Source organism: Carettochelys insculpta, chromosome 5 (assembly GCF_033958435.1).
Source record: "Carettochelys insculpta isolate YL-2023 chromosome 5, ASM3395843v1, whole genome shotgun sequence".
Classification (NCBI taxonomy): domain Eukaryota; kingdom Metazoa; phylum Chordata; order Testudines; family Carettochelyidae; genus Carettochelys; species Carettochelys insculpta.
Genome location: NC_134141.1, coordinates 46,288,320 through 46,306,605, shown reverse-complemented (window position 1 = coordinate 46,306,605; position 18,286 = coordinate 46,288,320). Strand labels below are relative to the sequence as shown.

Sequence of the window (18,286 nt, the reverse complement as noted above, 5' to 3'; positions counted from 1 at the left end):
TGTCACCCTCTTTCTTGGGGCAGAGTCTGAGATTTCTCTTTCTAGGATTGGGTATTTAGTCTACAATTCCCCTTGCAATTCACTGTGATCACAGTAGCAAGTCTGACTTTAGTTTATTACCTGCAGTTATGTTCTCACAGAAGCAAAGACAGGGTTAGCTAGTGACTGAGGAGTCTTCATAAAAGCAAAGATTTATGTTTTCTGAACAAAAAGAGAAGGCATACTGTAAAAACAACAAACAGCTTACATGTTGATTTAGCTTATTAAGCAATCATCCATATTCCACGTTGAGATCCTGATAGGAATAAGTACTTCAGACTCTTTACACAGAATTTATCCCCTTAATCAAATCTTGTATCAAGTGAGAGTGATGTTGGTCTACATATATGAAAGTGCTGAAGTACCCAGGTGTAAGAGTTAAGTGTCTTTTGGGAACAAGGCTGTGTTGTGTGCCCTGTTGCTAAAAGTCAGTGTATGTGACTGCTCTTTCAGCCGTTTTGTAGAATGCTCTTTCGGCCCTTTTTGTAGACGAAGTATTTCCACCCACTAGGAGTGGGTTTCGCTTTGTTGACAGCAGAGTGTTCCTGCAGACAAAGCAGCATTCACACTTTCACTTGCCCTGGTAAATCTTTGTCATTCTGGGTGGAGAGTTGAAATACCTGTGAATGAGAAAAGTTTTGTCCATCAAGTGCAAGTCCCTGTTTCAGGCTCCACTGTGATCCACAAAACTGCTGCCTGAGTCTCTAGGGTACAAGTTACTTAGGCACTGAAAAGCTCAAAGCTACAGACTAACATGGCTACCTCTCTGATACTTAGGCACTGAAGTTTGTGCCTCTGGGCATGCGCACTGTTGTGCCCTCTAAGCATCTAGATATCTATCTTCCTATCTAAACCCAGAGCAATACAGGAACCGGGGAAAACAGATGTTCACACACCTTTCTCATATACCTTCACCTTTCAGGGCCCAGTCTGGTAGGCATCCTTACAGGCTGCCTACCAGACTCAGTCCCATTCAAAATCTCTCTGGAAAGGAGGAGATGATGGTGGAGTTGATGTCCACCTTATCCACTGGTTAGAGAACTGAGCTGAGATGGGGAAAACTCAGGTTCAAATTGTCCCTTTTCCTGAAAGGAAAAACAGTTTGAATAGGAATCTCCCGTCTCTCACAAGAATGTTTTAATCCCCAAACTATGTGGTATTCTCTCCTTGAATCTGTCCTGCTAGGCATTAAAGCTGTTCCAGTTACAAGCTAGGGACTATCACCTCCTTCTCCTCCTCAAGCCACTTTGTGTGGAATGAGACAGGCACCTGCATTAAGGCACTTAATCCCCTGACAGAGACACAGGAATTACAGGTATATGTTGCAACAAAGACCTCTGAAAGTGAACACTGGAACCTGGGTCAACTCACTTGGTTTGCAGGATTTCCACTTCAGGAATAAAACTAGTATGTAAACATGAAGGCTTAGGCAAGAGCTTGGACTCCCTCCTGTTTCTGATCCTGGGCGATAGCTGAGCCTGAATCTCCTCAGAGGGTTAGTTCTACAAAGGCTAAGGTCAATTGCTCTGGATTCTTAGACCACACATCTTTACTTTCTTAGCAGTGCAGCTGTACCAACAGCCATCTGACTCCAAAAGAGGGGCTCCTTACTCTGGAGTGCTAGCAGAGATTAGGTGCCTATCTCCACAAGACATCTGCCCTCATGTCTGTGGTACTTCCCACTGGTTAGTCAAAGTGGCTTCCTGCCTACTGTGTTGACTTTTATGATCTTAGCACCTCTCCCCCGTACCACCTGCACTCACTGTAGAGGAGCCTCAGGCTTTGTGAATCCCATGGTTGTTCTTGTGATTTTCTAGGTACCTAAAAGTTAGGCATTCTGATGCACAGCATCAAAACACTTGTCCATTTGTGTCAGGGTGGTCACTTTTACACACATTTCTTTGTTTTCCAGCCTCTCACATCACTGCAAACTATCAAAACAAAAAGCAGTCAAGTAGCACTTTAAAGACTAGCAAAATAGTTTATTAGGTGAGCTTTCGTGGGACAGACCCACTGCTTCAGACGAAAGCTCACCTAATAAACTATTTTGCTAGTCTTTCAAGTGCTACTTGACTGCTTTTTGTTTTGATAGTGTATAGACTAGCATGGCTTCTCTCTGTTAGCACACTACAAACTAGTGTATCCAGTTTCATCTTCAGTGTGTAGGCAGAATCTCTTCCAGACCTAGAATCACAGAAGATTAGGAGTGGAAGAGACTCAGGAAGTCATCTAGTCCAACCCCCGACTCAAAGCAGGACAAACTCCAAGTAAATCATTCTACCCAGGGCTTTGTCAAGCCTGGCCTTAAAACCTCTAAGGATGGAGATTCTACCATGACCTCAGGTAACCCATTCCAGTGCTCCTTCCTCAGCTTAAATCAGTTGGGTGAATTAATAGGAGTAAAATAGAAGCTAAGCTGAACTGTCATCAAGTACCATATCTGAGATGAAAAACAGTTTGAGTTTTCATGATTGCACATTCAGGCTCTGAATCAGATATTGGCTAGGGTATTTTTTGACTTCCCAGAGCCAGAAATATGTAGAAATCTTGCAAGCATCCTTGTTATGATATCTAATGTCTTGTCTTCTAAACTTAAGAAGTTATGCTAATTCAGATAAACGTCTCTTGGTTTCCAGTTGGAACAGCACTCTTTGAGATACTACTATCACTAATTCAAGGTTCCTTTCACTCTAAATAACCTTTTCACCAATAAAATCATTATTCAGATGCTTAATTATTCTCAGGGCACACTATAGCCTCCCTCCCTCCCTATATCCTTCCATCTCTCCCAGTCCAGGGTGGAGTGGCTTAGTTTCTGTAGACTAGCTCCACACCAATCTACTATACCATCTACCCATTCTCTGTGGTGTCTGCCTCTCCTATTTGAGCCATCCATTTTGCTGAATAGCAGGGTCTTGATTTTTCTTGTTTGTTGTTCATTCTGCAAATATGCCTGCATACCTATGACTTCATTTGTATAACCTTCTGCAGTAGAAAACAAACCAGCAGTCATGTAGCACTTTAAAGACCAACAAAGTAATTAACAAAAATAACAACAAATAATATATAACAGAAATTATTTTCTTAGTCTCTAAAGTGCTACATGACTGCTGGTTTGTTTTGTTAGCATACAGACTAACCTCTCTCACTTCTGCAGTAGGTTCTGTTTCAGCTGTATCTCCCTATATAATTCCTCATTGGTGACCACCTGCATCCATCCTATTCTCAGGATCTTTCTATAACTAGTACTTTCAATTGCCAATATCCTTCTCCTTGAATCATTCATTATCAACCATGTCTCACATCCATACAACACACTGCTGAATACACATATTTTCAAGACACTCATCTTCATCCCTAAGCTAATCGCTTTGCTTTTCCAGATCTTATCCATCACCTTCAAACTTGCTCTTGCTTTTGATATTCTAGTTGCTATTTCCTTCTTACAGTCCAGATCGTACATTATGAGACTCCTCAGATACTTGAACTTCTCTACATTCTCTAGTTCGAACCTGTCAACACTGATGTTTCTTCCTATTTCCTTATCTCCAAATACCATTGTTTTTGTTTTTGTTTTATAAATGTTCATAATCAGTCTGTACCACTTCTTTTCCTTGTTTAGCAACCGCACCATTTTCGCTAGCTTCTCTTCATATTCTTCAACAGAATTGGTACATCTTAAAGTCAACTCACTCCTTCCTCTTGGGAATTTAAAAAAAATCCCTTCAGTGATGCTCCTGGAACCACATAAATGAAATAACAAGTCCCCTGGTAAGTACCAAATTGGAATTTACATATGGTATGGTGTTAGATTATCAATGGAACTGCCTAATATTTTTTAAACAGTTACAAATATGAAAGTAGCCATTTCCAAGGTCCAAATTCTGCCTTCATTTTTTTTCAGCATAACTATTTATTGATAATATTAGTGAGACCTTAGCATATATAGGTACTGGTAGAATTTGTTTTGCCTAGAAAGCACAAGAAATACACATTTAAAAACTTTTATTTAGCTTGGACAAGAACTATGCTAAAATATTTATGAAGCACCATTGAACAGGAGACTCTAGGAGAAGAGTAAAATATAGTGCTCATCTAGAACGATGACCTGAATATTTAGCATATATCTTTCACACTCAGGAATGCCTTGACAAAAGATTTAGATAGGTGACTATTAGTATGAGTGACTATGAGTAATATTAGTATCTCAAATATGCAAACAGAAGGAGCCAATTTTCAGAGATTCAGAGTGTGTAAGGCCAGAAGGAACCACTATGATCATCTAGACTGACTTGTATAACACGGGCCATATGACTTCTCTAAATTAATTCCTATTTGAACTAGATTGTGTCCTTTAGAAAAATATCTCATCTTAATTTATAATTTGCCCATGATAGCGTAGTTAGATTTGCAGATCAAAAGAGCCAGGCTTACTATCATACCAAATAGAAGTACTGAACAGGTCAGGGTTTTGAAATAATCTGTGATAGCCAGCTATAAAAAGAAGTCAGAATACATTCACTGGTGTACCCATAGGCAATTCAGAACTATGATTAGCATAAGTAACCAGTAGATGTCATTTGCTTTATAGGCTAATACAGCTAAAGGAGTATTTCTCTGGTACTGAAACACTTTAATTCTTAGCACTCTGGGTACAGGATTTCCTGACAGAAAGGACTACATTTTTAGGAATGTCCTATAAATTATATTACAGTGTTAAAATTTTGAGATCTGCACCTAATTTACCCAAGCTTCATATGGAATATTTACTCTTTAGCCATAGTGCAATATTTGTGAGTGTTTAGCAATTTTAGTAAGCTGCTTGAAAATTACTTTTAAAGTCAAAGAGGTGCACACAGCTTGAGCTCTATTACAAATTTGGATTGAGGATCTAATTTCTTCTTCCACTGTCTGTCAATGCTATTGACTCCAATGAAAGCAGAATGGGTCCCTAATCACTGAAGTGTAAGGCATTTAAAAATAAATAGTGCTACAATGATCTATTAATAAAACTAGAATGGTGAAATAAGAAGCCAAATTCATTGTAAAAGATGCTGTTTCCATTCAGAGGTGTTAAAATTCAGAGTTAAGTCAAGAAACTGGATTAACTGTGCTTAATTGCTTTGCTGAATCAAGTTTCAAATGTCTAAATAGTGCAATATCTCTTCCCACAACTACCATCATGAGCATCATGCTCCCCTTCCCACACTTATGCCTGTAAATAAACACCTTTAAATTTGCAGTCTTGTATTTGTACCCTCTGGGTTTTTCACATGTAAGGAGTAAGACAAACCATAACAAATGCAGAAAAAGTTAGCTCCAAATAGCTCTTTCAGGCGGAAATTTCAGTATTTTAAACTTCTGCTGGTTTCTGAACCAGGCATCTGTTTAGACCTATCGCTGTGATCCAGATGTGAACAATTAGCTTATTATAGCTTGCACGCTCCCAATACTGAGCCCTTTCTTAAGTAACCATGGAATTTATTTTACACTCTGAAATATAATCGTCCTTTTAAATAGCTTCATGTATTTCTAGATTCTGTAGTGGAGGAATATACTTTCTATGCCCTATTTCTTATATGAAGATGGCAGTCTGTGCTAGTTTTATTAAATATTATATTTTGGGTTTTTTATGTAGATGATATAGCCTCTGAATATATGAGTAAGTTGTGTCTTTTGTTTTTCAAGCAACAAGAATACAAAGAAACCATGGAGGAACAGCTTGGCTCCAAATACCCAGTGAGGGGTGCATTCATGTACTGAACTTTTAGAACAATTGCCGATGTAGTACTCCATCTAGAAAACAGGAGGCCCCTTTCAAGTGAGTGAGAGGCAGGGCTGATTAATTTTATTTAAATTACTATCACAGATAATATGAGATGACAAACTCCAGAACAGGAAAAATAGAGTAGGCTTCAGCCAGGGTGTAGCATCACCTAATAATGGGACTACCAAACTAAAGCAAAGGCTCCCTCAAAGATTTTCTGAAACTACTTCAGAAGACTGGAGGACAACTAAGTCTCAGCTATTGTTTTCTTTGCTAGATTGCTGCCCCACATTTGCTGACTGGCGGCAAGGTGTTGGAGAGAGCCATGACTGAACACCCTGTTTTCTCTTGCCTCTGCCTGGGTTTGCTGGAAGACAGTTTGCTAGGAGATTTTTAGTATATTTGGTCATTACACTTTTATCCCAGTCTTGGCTACCTTTTTAAGCAAGTCACTCAGCAGCTGTGAACATTTTGCTCTGAACTTCTGCCTCACTTGGGACAATGGTCCACATAGCTCACTATGGAAGAACGGTGCCAGAAGAGGGGTGTGGAGAGGGCTGACAAACTTTGCAGTGTTGAGGACCAAAGAATGGTTGGAAAGCAGCCACTGGTGCTGTGATGACAGAGCCGGAGGGGAAACTGAACCTCTGTCCTCATGTGATGGGACACCTTCTCATTTTGCAATCAAAATAGTCATGATCATAAAAATCCAGAAGGCTTTTCCCTCAGCATCTGAGAATACTAAACCATTATTTCAGCTGCTGATTCTAGACCTAGAGATTTGCTGCAGAGGTTCTGGGATCCTGACAGAACTTCCAGGTTATCATCTCTGGCTTGTACAAGGCAACTGAGGTGGGGTCTACCTCCTTTCTGCTAGCTCCTCAGCAGTCTGGTGCCAGATGTGGTGGTGCTGTTCAACCATATTTAGGTTCTGTCCAAAAGACTGCAACCACTTGCCCTGGAGAGGGTATGGGCACAATGGATTTTTTTATGGTGCATCTACAAACCATTCTCTCTCTCCCAGCATTGATTTTCCAAGTGAACCACAGCCTGTTTGGCAACACATTTGGACACCTCATTTCAAATGAAAACATTCATCTTAGACTGAGTCATCTCTGCTCCAGATAGTCACAACTGCCCACATCTGCCAAGATGCAGCTGGCAGCATGCCCATACAACAGCTTCTTCTGAGTCATACTGAAGAAGTGCTTTTGCTAATGATCACACACGTGGATACCAGTGAGAAATAGTGCAAAGTAAGATCTCAGCTACTGGTACAAATAAAGGGGTTAAGGAAAGTGTGACCTTGGGTATCCAGTACGGAGTATAAAAACTAACCAGATAAGTCCCTTAAACAGACTGTACTTGCGCTTTGGTAGAAAGTGCATTGTGGGGATAGCATGAATTGAACTACCGAGCTCTTCCACAAACACTTTGTGTCTGCCTCAATACCATCCTGTTGGAGGTAGATGATGGGGTGGTTAACCTCACATGGCATAAGTACAGTCCAAAGGTGGAGTGCACATTTGAGTACCACTAGGGCCCATATTGTGTGTGGGCACTTCATGCAGCTCAGATTAGAGCTGTTTGGAATTTTTTTTTTTTTTTTAAATCAAAGGGGTCTCAGGGCCAGAACGGAATTTTGTGAGAGACACACAGCCAATAAAACCTGTTGTTATGGAAGATGGAACATCCAGGTTATCTCCTTATTCCAACAAAACAAAACAGCAGTAATGTAGCACTTTAAAGACTAACCAAATGATTTATTCAGTGATGGGCTTTCATGGGACAGACCCACTTCATCGGATCAATCGCATTTCCAGTATAGCCTGACATCTGTAAGTACAGAGGTTCCCAAAAAAATTGTAATAAAAACTGACAAATAGATGTCAGTATGTACTGGAAATGCTGTTGATCTGATGAAGTGTGTCTATTCCACAAAAGCTCATCACCGAATAAATAATTTTATTCGTCTTTAAAGTGTTATGTTACTGCTGTTTTGTCTTGTTAGAATACAAACTAACATGGCTACCTCTCTGTCTTTATTCCAAATCAGGCAAAGTAAGGCCACACATTTAAAGGGAGTGCCATAATCATTGGGATGGATCAGGTACTGGTTTTTCATCTCTTTCAAAAGGTCTAGGTTTTGCTCCCAAAAAAACAAATGTTGAAGCCTCTAAATTATTCACCTTTTTTTTTCCTGTCCAATCGTATTGCAGACATACAGGTAGTCCAAACAGAAGGTAGCATATAATGGTCTTTAGCATAGGCAAAATTCCCCATAAGCATATCTCTACTACTATTCTTTGCCCTGATATGTGTCAGTCACTTATTAATTTTTCTGATTTAAAGATTTGTTAGACATGGATGGTCACCTACCTAACACACCCAGAAGTAGATGACAGGTGTAGCTTTGAATCAATATAGTTAATACAATGAGCAACATTCAGGCCTACATACATTTGTAGCTACATCCTGGCATTCAAGTCACAGTCTTACCTAACCATGTAATAAGCATGTAACTTTGTTAGCAATAAACCATGTTCCTTTATTTCCTGATTTCAAACAATAAAATCACTAATTTTGCCTCTTTTTAAAACATGATATTTTTTAAACTGTAAAAACAAGGTCTCACACCTTGCTTAATAAGTGCTCACAATCTAAGACAGAAACCCTTATCAGATTTTGAGCTCAAAGAGTTTCTGGACTCACTATTACTAAACCATATAGCTAGAAAAGAGAGTCAAAGGAGCATTCAACCTTGAATTTTCCCAGCGTGTCACCATTACAGCAACACCTAGAGTACATTAAATAATTGTGCATTTGAACTGGTATGAAACAACAGGGTTCAGTAGATGATGACATACTTTATCTTAAGTGTCGTGGCTTAATCTAGTTATTACATACTGTGCTGCACTAAAAGATAGGCAGGAAGAATTAACCAAGTTTAGTGATAAGGATTCTAAGCCATGATTGTGCCAGTTATGGACCATTTCAGATAATCACTTAAATATTTGTATGTTTATATCCTTTCAATCTGCACCATTTGGTTAGAAATATAATTCTTAGCGTTTATAGACCGTGGGTGTTAAAAGGGCCCAGTGCTTAAAGCAGTAGCAGTAGCAGCTTTTATTTTTAGTCTGTCTTCTTATTAGCATCTCCTTTTAGTTGCCATAAGTATAGAGAAGTGAACAGTTGTATTTTTCAGAGAGGGAAAGTTTATATTTGTGGATAAGCTACAGGGAGTCAGGAAATACAGGACTGATTTCACTGTGGATTTCCTATTTGACTTTGGACAGGTCACTCAACATCTCTCTGCCTTAGCTGTAAAATGGGGATTATAATGTTTCTCTTGAGCAGCTTAATTAATATATTTTTGGAAAACACACAGAAGTTCAGGATGGGGAAGTGTCACACCAGAAGTGTCCAGTGTTATATTAGAAAGCAGATTTTCAACTATGAAATTTATTGATCATAGATGAGTTTTAAGCACTTTCCATCCTCCCTCATCTTCAATTCTGAGCTTCACATTCAGTTCTGCTTTGCTTGAATTTATGCATGCAGAGGAGCATATGAATGACATTATTACATAACATTTCAGAAATGCTCCTGTCTCTCAAATGTGTGTCTCATTCACACACCTTCTGCAAACATTTGCTACACAAGTGAGGACTTGTACTGCTGTGTTTGAAACGGCTGTTCCATAGAATCATCATGGCCCTTCCCTAGTCAAATTCAGTCAAACCCCCCCCCACTCCCTCTAAATTATTTTCCTCTGTTCCTCAGGTTGGCAAGTTAATGCCATTTCACTGCTTATGGCAAAGATCTGTACAATGAAAAACAATACCCACTTCAAGTTCAAGGTTGCGTTGACCCCTATTGCCATACATTCCATACACTAATGTGCAGCAGATATGGCTGATTAATAACTTCTAAAGAGCTAATCTAAATGATTGTGAGAATCTAGATTGAATTAATTTGTAATTGTGTAAATCTTCATAAACCTGCCCATCTTCATCACAAGCTACACCTGGTTGTACAAAAAACATCTAGGAGGTCTATCTTTTTGGATTGCCACCCTTGCAAATAGAACAAACTTGTTTTCACAGACCTTCACACATGGACAGATTTAATTACAGCCTGGCAAGCACAATTCTGCAGGTAAGCCTTAAGATGACCAAAACTGTCTGTTTATCGGTTTCAGGGCAACAACAAACACGGTATTTATGAAAATGAGTTCAGACCTATATTCCTCATGGTTAGTGTATACTAAAGAAACAGAAAAGATATTAGAATGTTGCCAAATTCCCAGTTAAGGGAAGGCTTCTGCATGCAGCACAAGAGACACACTACACCTAATAATAATTTAAATTAAGACAACTTTCCTCATGTGTCTATATTGTAAAGGGGAGGAGATATTTCAATAAGAGAGTAAAAAACATATGTAGTAGGTGTAATACGGGAAGCATTGCCCAATTCCTCTACTGTTCTGTGCTCCTCCTCCATTTCCAACACCGGTAATTTTCCTTGAATGCTGTTCATTGGCAGGACAATTTAGGAGTGTTTTGGCATGGAGTAGTCTGTTTACTCTCCCTGGAGACTGCACATAGATCATAGGTCCTTGTTAACATTCTTAACCCTTAAGCGTAACTCACAGTGTTCACTGCCTGAGCAGTTATGTCACAACAGGGGCAGTGCTGGAACACGGGAAGAAAGAATAAGTTTTCAAGTTGTCATGTGGGGAGTGACACAGTTTTCTAATCCCAGAATTCTCTCTCTGTTCTATTGCGCAGGATGAAGGCTGGAGCATTTGTGCCCCAGTGGCAGCATGCCATCGGGGAGGTTGCCATGCCCCTCTGCCTCATGGGTAACCCGGCCTACCCCCTGCAGCCCTGCTTGATGTGCCCATACACAGGCCACCTCACACCCACCCAAGATCTGTTCAATGCCTGGCTCACATGGCCCTGGTACCCAGCTGAGTGTGCATTTGGCCATCTGAAGGCACGGTTCCAATGTCTCCTCATGTGCCTCAATGTGGAGGTGGAGACCATCCCACAGGTCGTGACCGCCTGCTGCACCCTCCACAATCTCATCAAGGCACGTGAGGGGACCCTCCCCCTAGGGCTGGATGGTAGAGGCAGCTCCCAGGTACCAGCAGCCTGCCGTAGCCCCCGACAGGTGGCTCAGCTGTGATGGGGTCCCATCCAGGAGGCGCTCAGGAGGCATTTGCCCGAGGAGAGTATTAACCCCTCCCGTACTCTCCCACAGGTCCCCCCACTTTGCTCCACAATAATCAGGGACACGGGGATGTGAAATGTAAATCTGCATACACACAAAACTTATAAACATAGGAAACATTTGTAAATAGTTGTTAGGAACCAATAAACAAATGTGTATAAACCGTTACCCACATAACTCGGTACATGGGGGCCAGGGCATGAGGGCATGTGAACTTGGATGGGACCTGGGACAGAGATGGTTGGGGCCCTACTCCAGGGACAGGTTGAAGGGTTTTGAGCCCTGGTGCTTGTGGGTGCCCCTGCTGCCCTGGGTGCACAGTCCCCTTTGGGGTGCTGATGGGGCCAGAAGCACTGGGAAGTAAGCGTGGTCTGCCACAGGCCTGGGCTCAGCAGGGAGGCGAGGGGGATGGTTTACGCCTCAGGGGACCCTCCACAGGGCCTGCTGTGGCCACAAGCCAGGTCATGAGGCCCCTGAGGGCAGCTGCAGGAAGGCCTGGGGGCAAGAGGGTAGCCAGGGCCTCAGGGTCATGGGTTGGGGAGTGAGAGCAGCAGGGGGGTGGGGACCTTGAGGGAATCAGCAGGTGGGCAGGAGCCTCGGGGAGCAGAGGTGGCTGGTCGGCCAGGTCTCCACACATGGTGCTGAGCATCCCCACCACCTCCCCCCGACGTGTCTCACTGCTAGTTTAGTTTGGCCTCATCATGGGCCAGATGCCTCTCCGCCAGGGTGCTCTGGTGGTGGAGGGCAGCCATGTGGGCCATGGCCTCATCCTCATGGCCCTGGTGTTGAGCCCTCCAGACTGGTGGCCACTGTGCCATGGAAGCGGGGGCTGGCCTGGGCTGCTGGGTCCTCTGGCCTGGATGGGGTCGACAGGCCCTGGTCTCCTTGTCTGGCTCTCCCGGCCCTTGGATGATGCCGCTGTAAGATGGGGGTGGGAAGGAGAGGTGGGGGGTCAGTGCCACATCTGGACCCCAGGTACCATAACCCTGGCCCCACTGGGTGGCTATGGCTGTGTCCCAGGGATGCCACCCTGTGGGCTCCCATGGGCTTGCCACACTGGCCCCTTGGGCACAATGTCAGGGTGGTGGTGCTTTCCATGGTGGCCCTCTTGGGAACAAGCTGGCAGGCCATGGGAGGCATGGCCATGGGGGGGTCCCTGCACAGGGAACAGATGGGCTGGGCACAGCCGAGCCACCCAAGGGGCCCCCAGCACGCTTGTGGGGCTCTCCATGGGAGAGGGTGTCGGACGTCACCCGCAGGCATGGTGGTAGCCTTGGGTCCCATTCTGGAATGGGCCATCTGGGGTTGGGGCATCTCATTGGGGCCCAGGTATGCCCCCCACGGGGATGTGCCATAGTGTGTTCCTACCTGAGGTGGCCTTGAATAGGTCAGGTGATAGCCAACTTGAGGTGGCCTGGCTGCTGGTGGTGGAGGGCAGCTCTATTGCCAGGGAGCCATTGGAGGACTCCCCACTGGACAGGACATTCACGGTGGCAGGGCCCTCTTCCCCCTCCGGTATGTCAGGGGACTCTGGTGTGGCTGTCTCAAGGGTGACCTGGGGCAGTGATGAATCATCTGCTGCCAGGAGGTCCTGCAGCTCCCAGAAGTAGAGGCAGCTGGCTGGGCCATGGCTGGACCTGCAGGCGCTGTCCTGGGCCTGCATGTGCCTTGGGCACAGTTCCTTTACTTTTCATTGCACCTGCTTGGGTGTCTGGGAGGAGTGGCTTTGGGCAGACACGTTCTGGGCAAGCCACTAGTGCCCTGGCTCTGTCCAGGTGGGGGCCCACCATTTGGGAGCCCGGTCATGTCCTGGCTGCCCTCATTCAGGTTCCTGAGGCTGCCCTGGGGGATGCAGGGTGCTGGCCTGCTGGCTGTATCTCAGGCTCAGGGCTCAGTCTCTGCTGCAGGGCCTTGTTGGAGTGTGGCTGCATGTGCTGCCTGCTTTCACAGTCTCAGCTTCCTGCCGCAGGGTCTCTGGGTCCTTGCAGCTTTAAGGGCCACAGGACCCAGAGACCATAGAGCACGGCTGGAGCCATCTGGAGCGTCTCCGCTCTTCGGCAGGCAAATGCCATGGGGGACCACTTCTTCCAGAAGAAGCAGTCTGCGAGCATCCACATGTGCTTGCTTCCAGAAGAATCTTCTGGAAGAAGGTGCTCTTCTTGGTTTTGCAGAGGAGTACAGACTCCGGAAGATGTGACACCTTCTTCTAGATTCCTTTTGGAAGAGCGCCTTGCATGTGTAGATGCTCCACTGATCTTCCAGAAGGAGGAGCCACTCTTCCGGAAGATTGTGCATGGGCAGAAACGGACTAACTGTGTTCAGAAAAGAATTAGGTAAATTCCTGGATAGGGCTATTTATAGCTGAGTCAAGATATTCAGGTATACAACCTCATGTTCTGGATCTCCTGAAGCTTTTGACTGTTAGAACCCAGTACTACTCTGTTCATTCTGCATATGGCATTGACCACTATTGGATGAGAGGATACTAGGCTACCTGGACCATTGAGTTGAACCAGTGTGGCTATTTTCATGTTCTCTGTAGATGTGTTTGATTATATTCAGTTTATTAGAGATATGTTTTGCAGTTCAGTGTGAAAAATCCAATAAATATACTGTAATTAAAAAAAGAGATTATGGGATTCTAGAAACCTTTTTGCCAGCATGTTGATGAAAGGGCACTTTACATACTTAAATATTTGCCAATAGAGTATAATCGCTAAAAGAATGTACCAGTTCATAAGCTCTTTCCACTGAGATGCTCTATGGTCAGTTAAACCCCATATCGCCCTGCTTATTCAGAACCTGAAATACAGAACTTGGTGCATACTGCAGACAATAAGGAAACTAAAGCTTTTGTTGCTAATCTGAAAAACATTTTACCAAGCCCCGGATATATGACTTAAACACATTACTGGTGCTAATTACCAGTGAAACCACTTTTAAAAACGTTCTGATAATTTTGGTGATAGACTGCATTGTGCAATTGACAGCAGTTGGAAATCCTTCAAGTTTTCTTTAATGAAAGATTAATAGTTAGAGGTTTACCTTTTAAAACACTGTACAAGCTAATTAACCCTTAAAATACAATTTACAAAGATATTTTTCACTTTTTGCACAGGAAGATACCAAGCTATTGATAAGGTAAGCACATTTTCCAGGTCCCACTGAAGTAAATGGAGAACTGAGTTCAAAACTACCTGCCCAGAGCCACACAGAGTGTTTGGCTGGCTTCCAGTCCTATGCTGAGTCAGCTAGGCCATTTTACCTCTCTCACTTACACTAGGATATGTGGTTCAACTATAGATTTACTTTGCTTTCTACAGATAAGTTGAATGAATTTAGCATGGAAGTGAGTTGGCACCATATAGGATTCTGCACTCAGCTAAGCTAGTGCATCTACACTCAGGAATTACATAAAGTTTTGGGAATCACTGACAGGACATTGTTAAGCACTCCCAGTTGTATCTGAACAGTGGGTCTGTGATGTAAATAGCTGGAGACAAATGTGAGATCATTAAACTCTTGTTCACCTCAGATTAAAATTATAATTTGAACTGAAATCTACAGATATAGTACTGTATTATGTATTAGTGTATTATGTAATAAAACTCTGAGCTTTCTATAAATGTGTTGATGAGTACAGTGATGCCAGGCCAATTTATAAAATAGAGTCTATTGTGGCTGTCCAACATTAATTTAACACTAAAATAAATAAAATTATTTGGATTGGTTGACAAAAATCTTGTATGATGCTGTTAAATCAATTTGGCAACCCAACAGTTTTCTCTAGATCTTGAATATATTGGGCCACTTATATACTGTAAATTACATGACTACTACATATTTCAAGGCATGTAGGGAAATAATGTTTCAAGGCTCATACTATAAAACTAGGAATTTGTATATTATTTACCTTGCATAATTGGGCTCATGTAGCATGAAAGCATTGGGAGGTCAAAAATAACTTTTGGGAAAGTGAATAAAAGGTGGAGGTTATGATATATGTATATTCCATAAGAGATGATCTTTTTCAGCTTGTGTGTGGGAGATTCTGGCTGTTATCCAGGATGATGCAGCTCGTCTGGCTTTTGCGAGCTAGCGGCAAATTAAGTGACATAAATATGAAATTACAATAGTAACAAATCTTCTCTTGAGCCTTTCGCTGTTCCTTGTAACCCTTGATGTTACTTTGACCCAAATTATACATATGTTCTGGAGAAAATTAATTTTATTCTATTGCTATTTAAATAACTTATCAATAAGACTCTCCTTCAGTTAGTGTGTCTTATGTATTGACGCAGCAACAATGACTTAGATAATTAAAACGTGTGTTTCTTGTCTGAACTTTTTTGTATACAGATTTTTCCAAATTCAGCTGCAATTTTTGGAGGTGCTCAGACCAAAAGTGATCAATATCCGATAAAAAAATAAAAGCGTGTCAGTCTCAAGCATGCCCTTTGCTACCCAAGAAAACAGTAGGCATCCTTCAGTCTGCATAGACTATGGATCGTGCCCTTTAAAGTTTCAATTGAGGACTTCATTTACAGTGTCTATTGTGACTATAAAGATCCACACGAGAGTGACAGTCCTTGCTGCATCTCTTGCAGATGTGGTGGGTGTCTGGCAAGTCCTTATTGTGCTTTCTGTGCGCTCGCAAAACAGAGCAAGCAGTATTAAGTGCCCCAAAGAATATGAAACTATGCCGGCTAAAATTGTATTTGTGTTATTGTCTATCCCATTCAAAACTTGAGTGGTGAGGGGTGTGAAGAGAAAAGTAGATCCCATAATGTGCTTCCAGTCTCCACAAAATTGACCTTTTCATCAGAAATTGATTTTTTGTTAAAAACAGTTCCTAGCCTTTTCCACCACAAGGTAGCCTACATGACAGCTGCTTCCCTTTTCTTGTCTTGCTGATAATTCTCTCCAGATGAATAATAACCATAGCAAGGATACTGAGGACTCCTGTGGCACCTTAAAGACTAACATATTTATTAGACTTTTTTTTCCCCCCATGGCTACCTCTGAGACATAATAAAGTTGTGAATCTTTCTTCTCACCTTTTCACCATGAGCCCAGTTTTCAGCCATCAATGCCTACAATAGGAAATAGGGTTATTTGATTTAAAATTTAGAAGTGGGATTTTTAAAAACCTGCTAACATAGCTAGATAACCAGTTCCCATAACTGCTTTTGAAAATCCTACATGGGGCGCCTAAGACTGAAAATTGGCCCCTTTAATGATCACAAGATCCCAAACTGGACCATTTAAATAATATAGACAGACCCTTAAATGGACTATAACCATTAATTTTTATAACGCAAAATTCCTCAGCTTAGCTATAAAAAAATAAAAAGTTCGAATTTGCTTCAGTAGATAGTAACAACCTCTCTTATAACCCATACCACAATGTACAATGCCCCTCTAAGTTATAAAAAAACAGCTGAGTTAAGATATTTTTAAAGCACAAAAATCAACCTCGCCCTTCTTTCCTCTATTCGTCCTTTGTTTCAAAGTTGGGGTTTTCTGGTATACTCTGTAGGCTGGAAGGAAAGTGTAGGTTGTACTTGGAATGTATGCATGCAGGTTTCCACCCCTGCCCCCACTTTTATTTTCCAATCCCTCTTCCTTTGATTCGTAAGTTCAAAAAGCAAAACCTTAGTGACTAATATTTTGTGGTAAGTACAGTAATTAAGTTAATGGCCTGAAACTTTGGTTTCAGTTTTGCTATACCTAACAGGCAGTGGCAAATGCACGGTAATGTAACTTGTCCGTTGACAAGCTACTGAGGTGATATTTCAACAAGCAGGTGTATGTGACATGCCTTTCACTTCATGAGTAAGCATGTGATAGAATTTTGCAAGACTTCTTTGTAATTTAGATAAATAATTTCCATGCAGATCCTTTCACAGAGTGACTTTAAAAAGAAATAAAAGAACCTTGTATCCATTTTTTTTCCATTCCAGGAATCTGAAGTAGTATAGTAGTAGCTCCAGTAGTTGTAGTAGTAATAATGTAATAATGCAGTGCTTTTTTCTTTTAAAACTACAGTTTACTTACCCAAATAACAGTTCTACTGTTCATTTAAGCATGAGCTATATGGGAACAAGGTTATCCATCTGAAGTCACCAAACAATTTCAAAGGGAACCAATATCTTCAGGGTTTTCCTTAAGAAAAGGTCTGTGTAATACAACAGGGAAAAAAAGAAAAAGGAATTTGTCCCATCCTCTGAATGTAGAGAATTATGCCTACCCCCAAAGGCCCAAATAATTCTCTTAGCACATAGTTCAGTAAATCTGCTGAGCACTCAGGATTTTTTTCCATGGAGACTCTGCTGAGGATACTTGCCCCTACAGGTTACAGCTTTGGAGGGACACTGATGCTTCAAAGCTGCTGTAGTGACCCCTGAATCTGCTCTGTCCTGTCCACTGGGAACAGGATCAGGGATAAACAACTGATGAAGTTAGATTATTTTAGAGTTGCAGGCTTCTTCCCAATCCTATGTGCACTAGGACACACTGAGACCCTGCAAAGCCCATCTCACTTGTACGCATGCCCTGTGTGGGTTCTTACGATCCTTGTCTCTTGCTGAGCAGGACTATGCCTTTTCTGACACAGTCAGAGTATGTGAATTACTCACTTAGTCTCTCTGGTTCTTTTCAATACATTGGGAGCAAACCGCCAGTGCTTTTTTTACATTAGAAAAGCAATTCTATCTCACAAGACGTAAGGAAAAAGTGCAGAAAGGCTGTGATAAAACTCTTGCCCATTACCGGAGACTTGTACTCTGCTCAGCTTCACGTGTTGGAGTCACTAGAGCTGATTGGGGGAAAAAAAAAAGAGTTGGGAAAATTTTCAAAATTTTAACTGATTTCCACAACTGTTTCTCATTGTTTTAATGTCCGTCATTAAACTTTGAAAGCATTTCTATCCTTTTTCTTCCCCCTTTTTCTCCTGTCAAGGAATTCACCAGAATAAATGATGTTCAGGCTGGATTTAATTTTTGCTATTTATCATCTTTCTTTTGGCCAGTTTTTCAAAACTTCCTTGCCTTCTGAAAAATTACAAAGGGAGAAAAGTGAACAAAAAAAGCAAAGTTAAAAATATACTTCTCATATAATTTCCTCTTTTTACATTTGAGCTACGTCTGCACTAGCTCGGGGACACCATGATGCCCGTGCACCTGGTGGGCAGTGCAGCATATCCATTCCAGCCCCGACTCATGTGGCCCTATGTGGGCCACC

The 18,286-nt window shown here is 42.0% G+C and overlaps 1 long non-coding RNA gene across 1 annotated transcript in view; it reads right to left on the bottom strand.

Moving 5' to 3' along the window:
- Positions 1-223: 223 nt before the first annotated feature.
- Positions 224-18,286, bottom strand: part of LOC142013081 (uncharacterized) — a 50,300-nt gene continuing 32,237 nt past the window's right edge. The window contains exons 3-5 of the long non-coding RNA XR_012645538.1: positions 17,102-17,222; positions 16,102-16,137; positions 224-659 (exon numbers count right to left, since the gene is read on the bottom strand). This is a non-coding gene — a long non-coding RNA (uncharacterized LOC142013081). The remainder of the gene's footprint in view (positions 660-16,101; positions 16,138-17,101; positions 17,223-18,286) is intronic.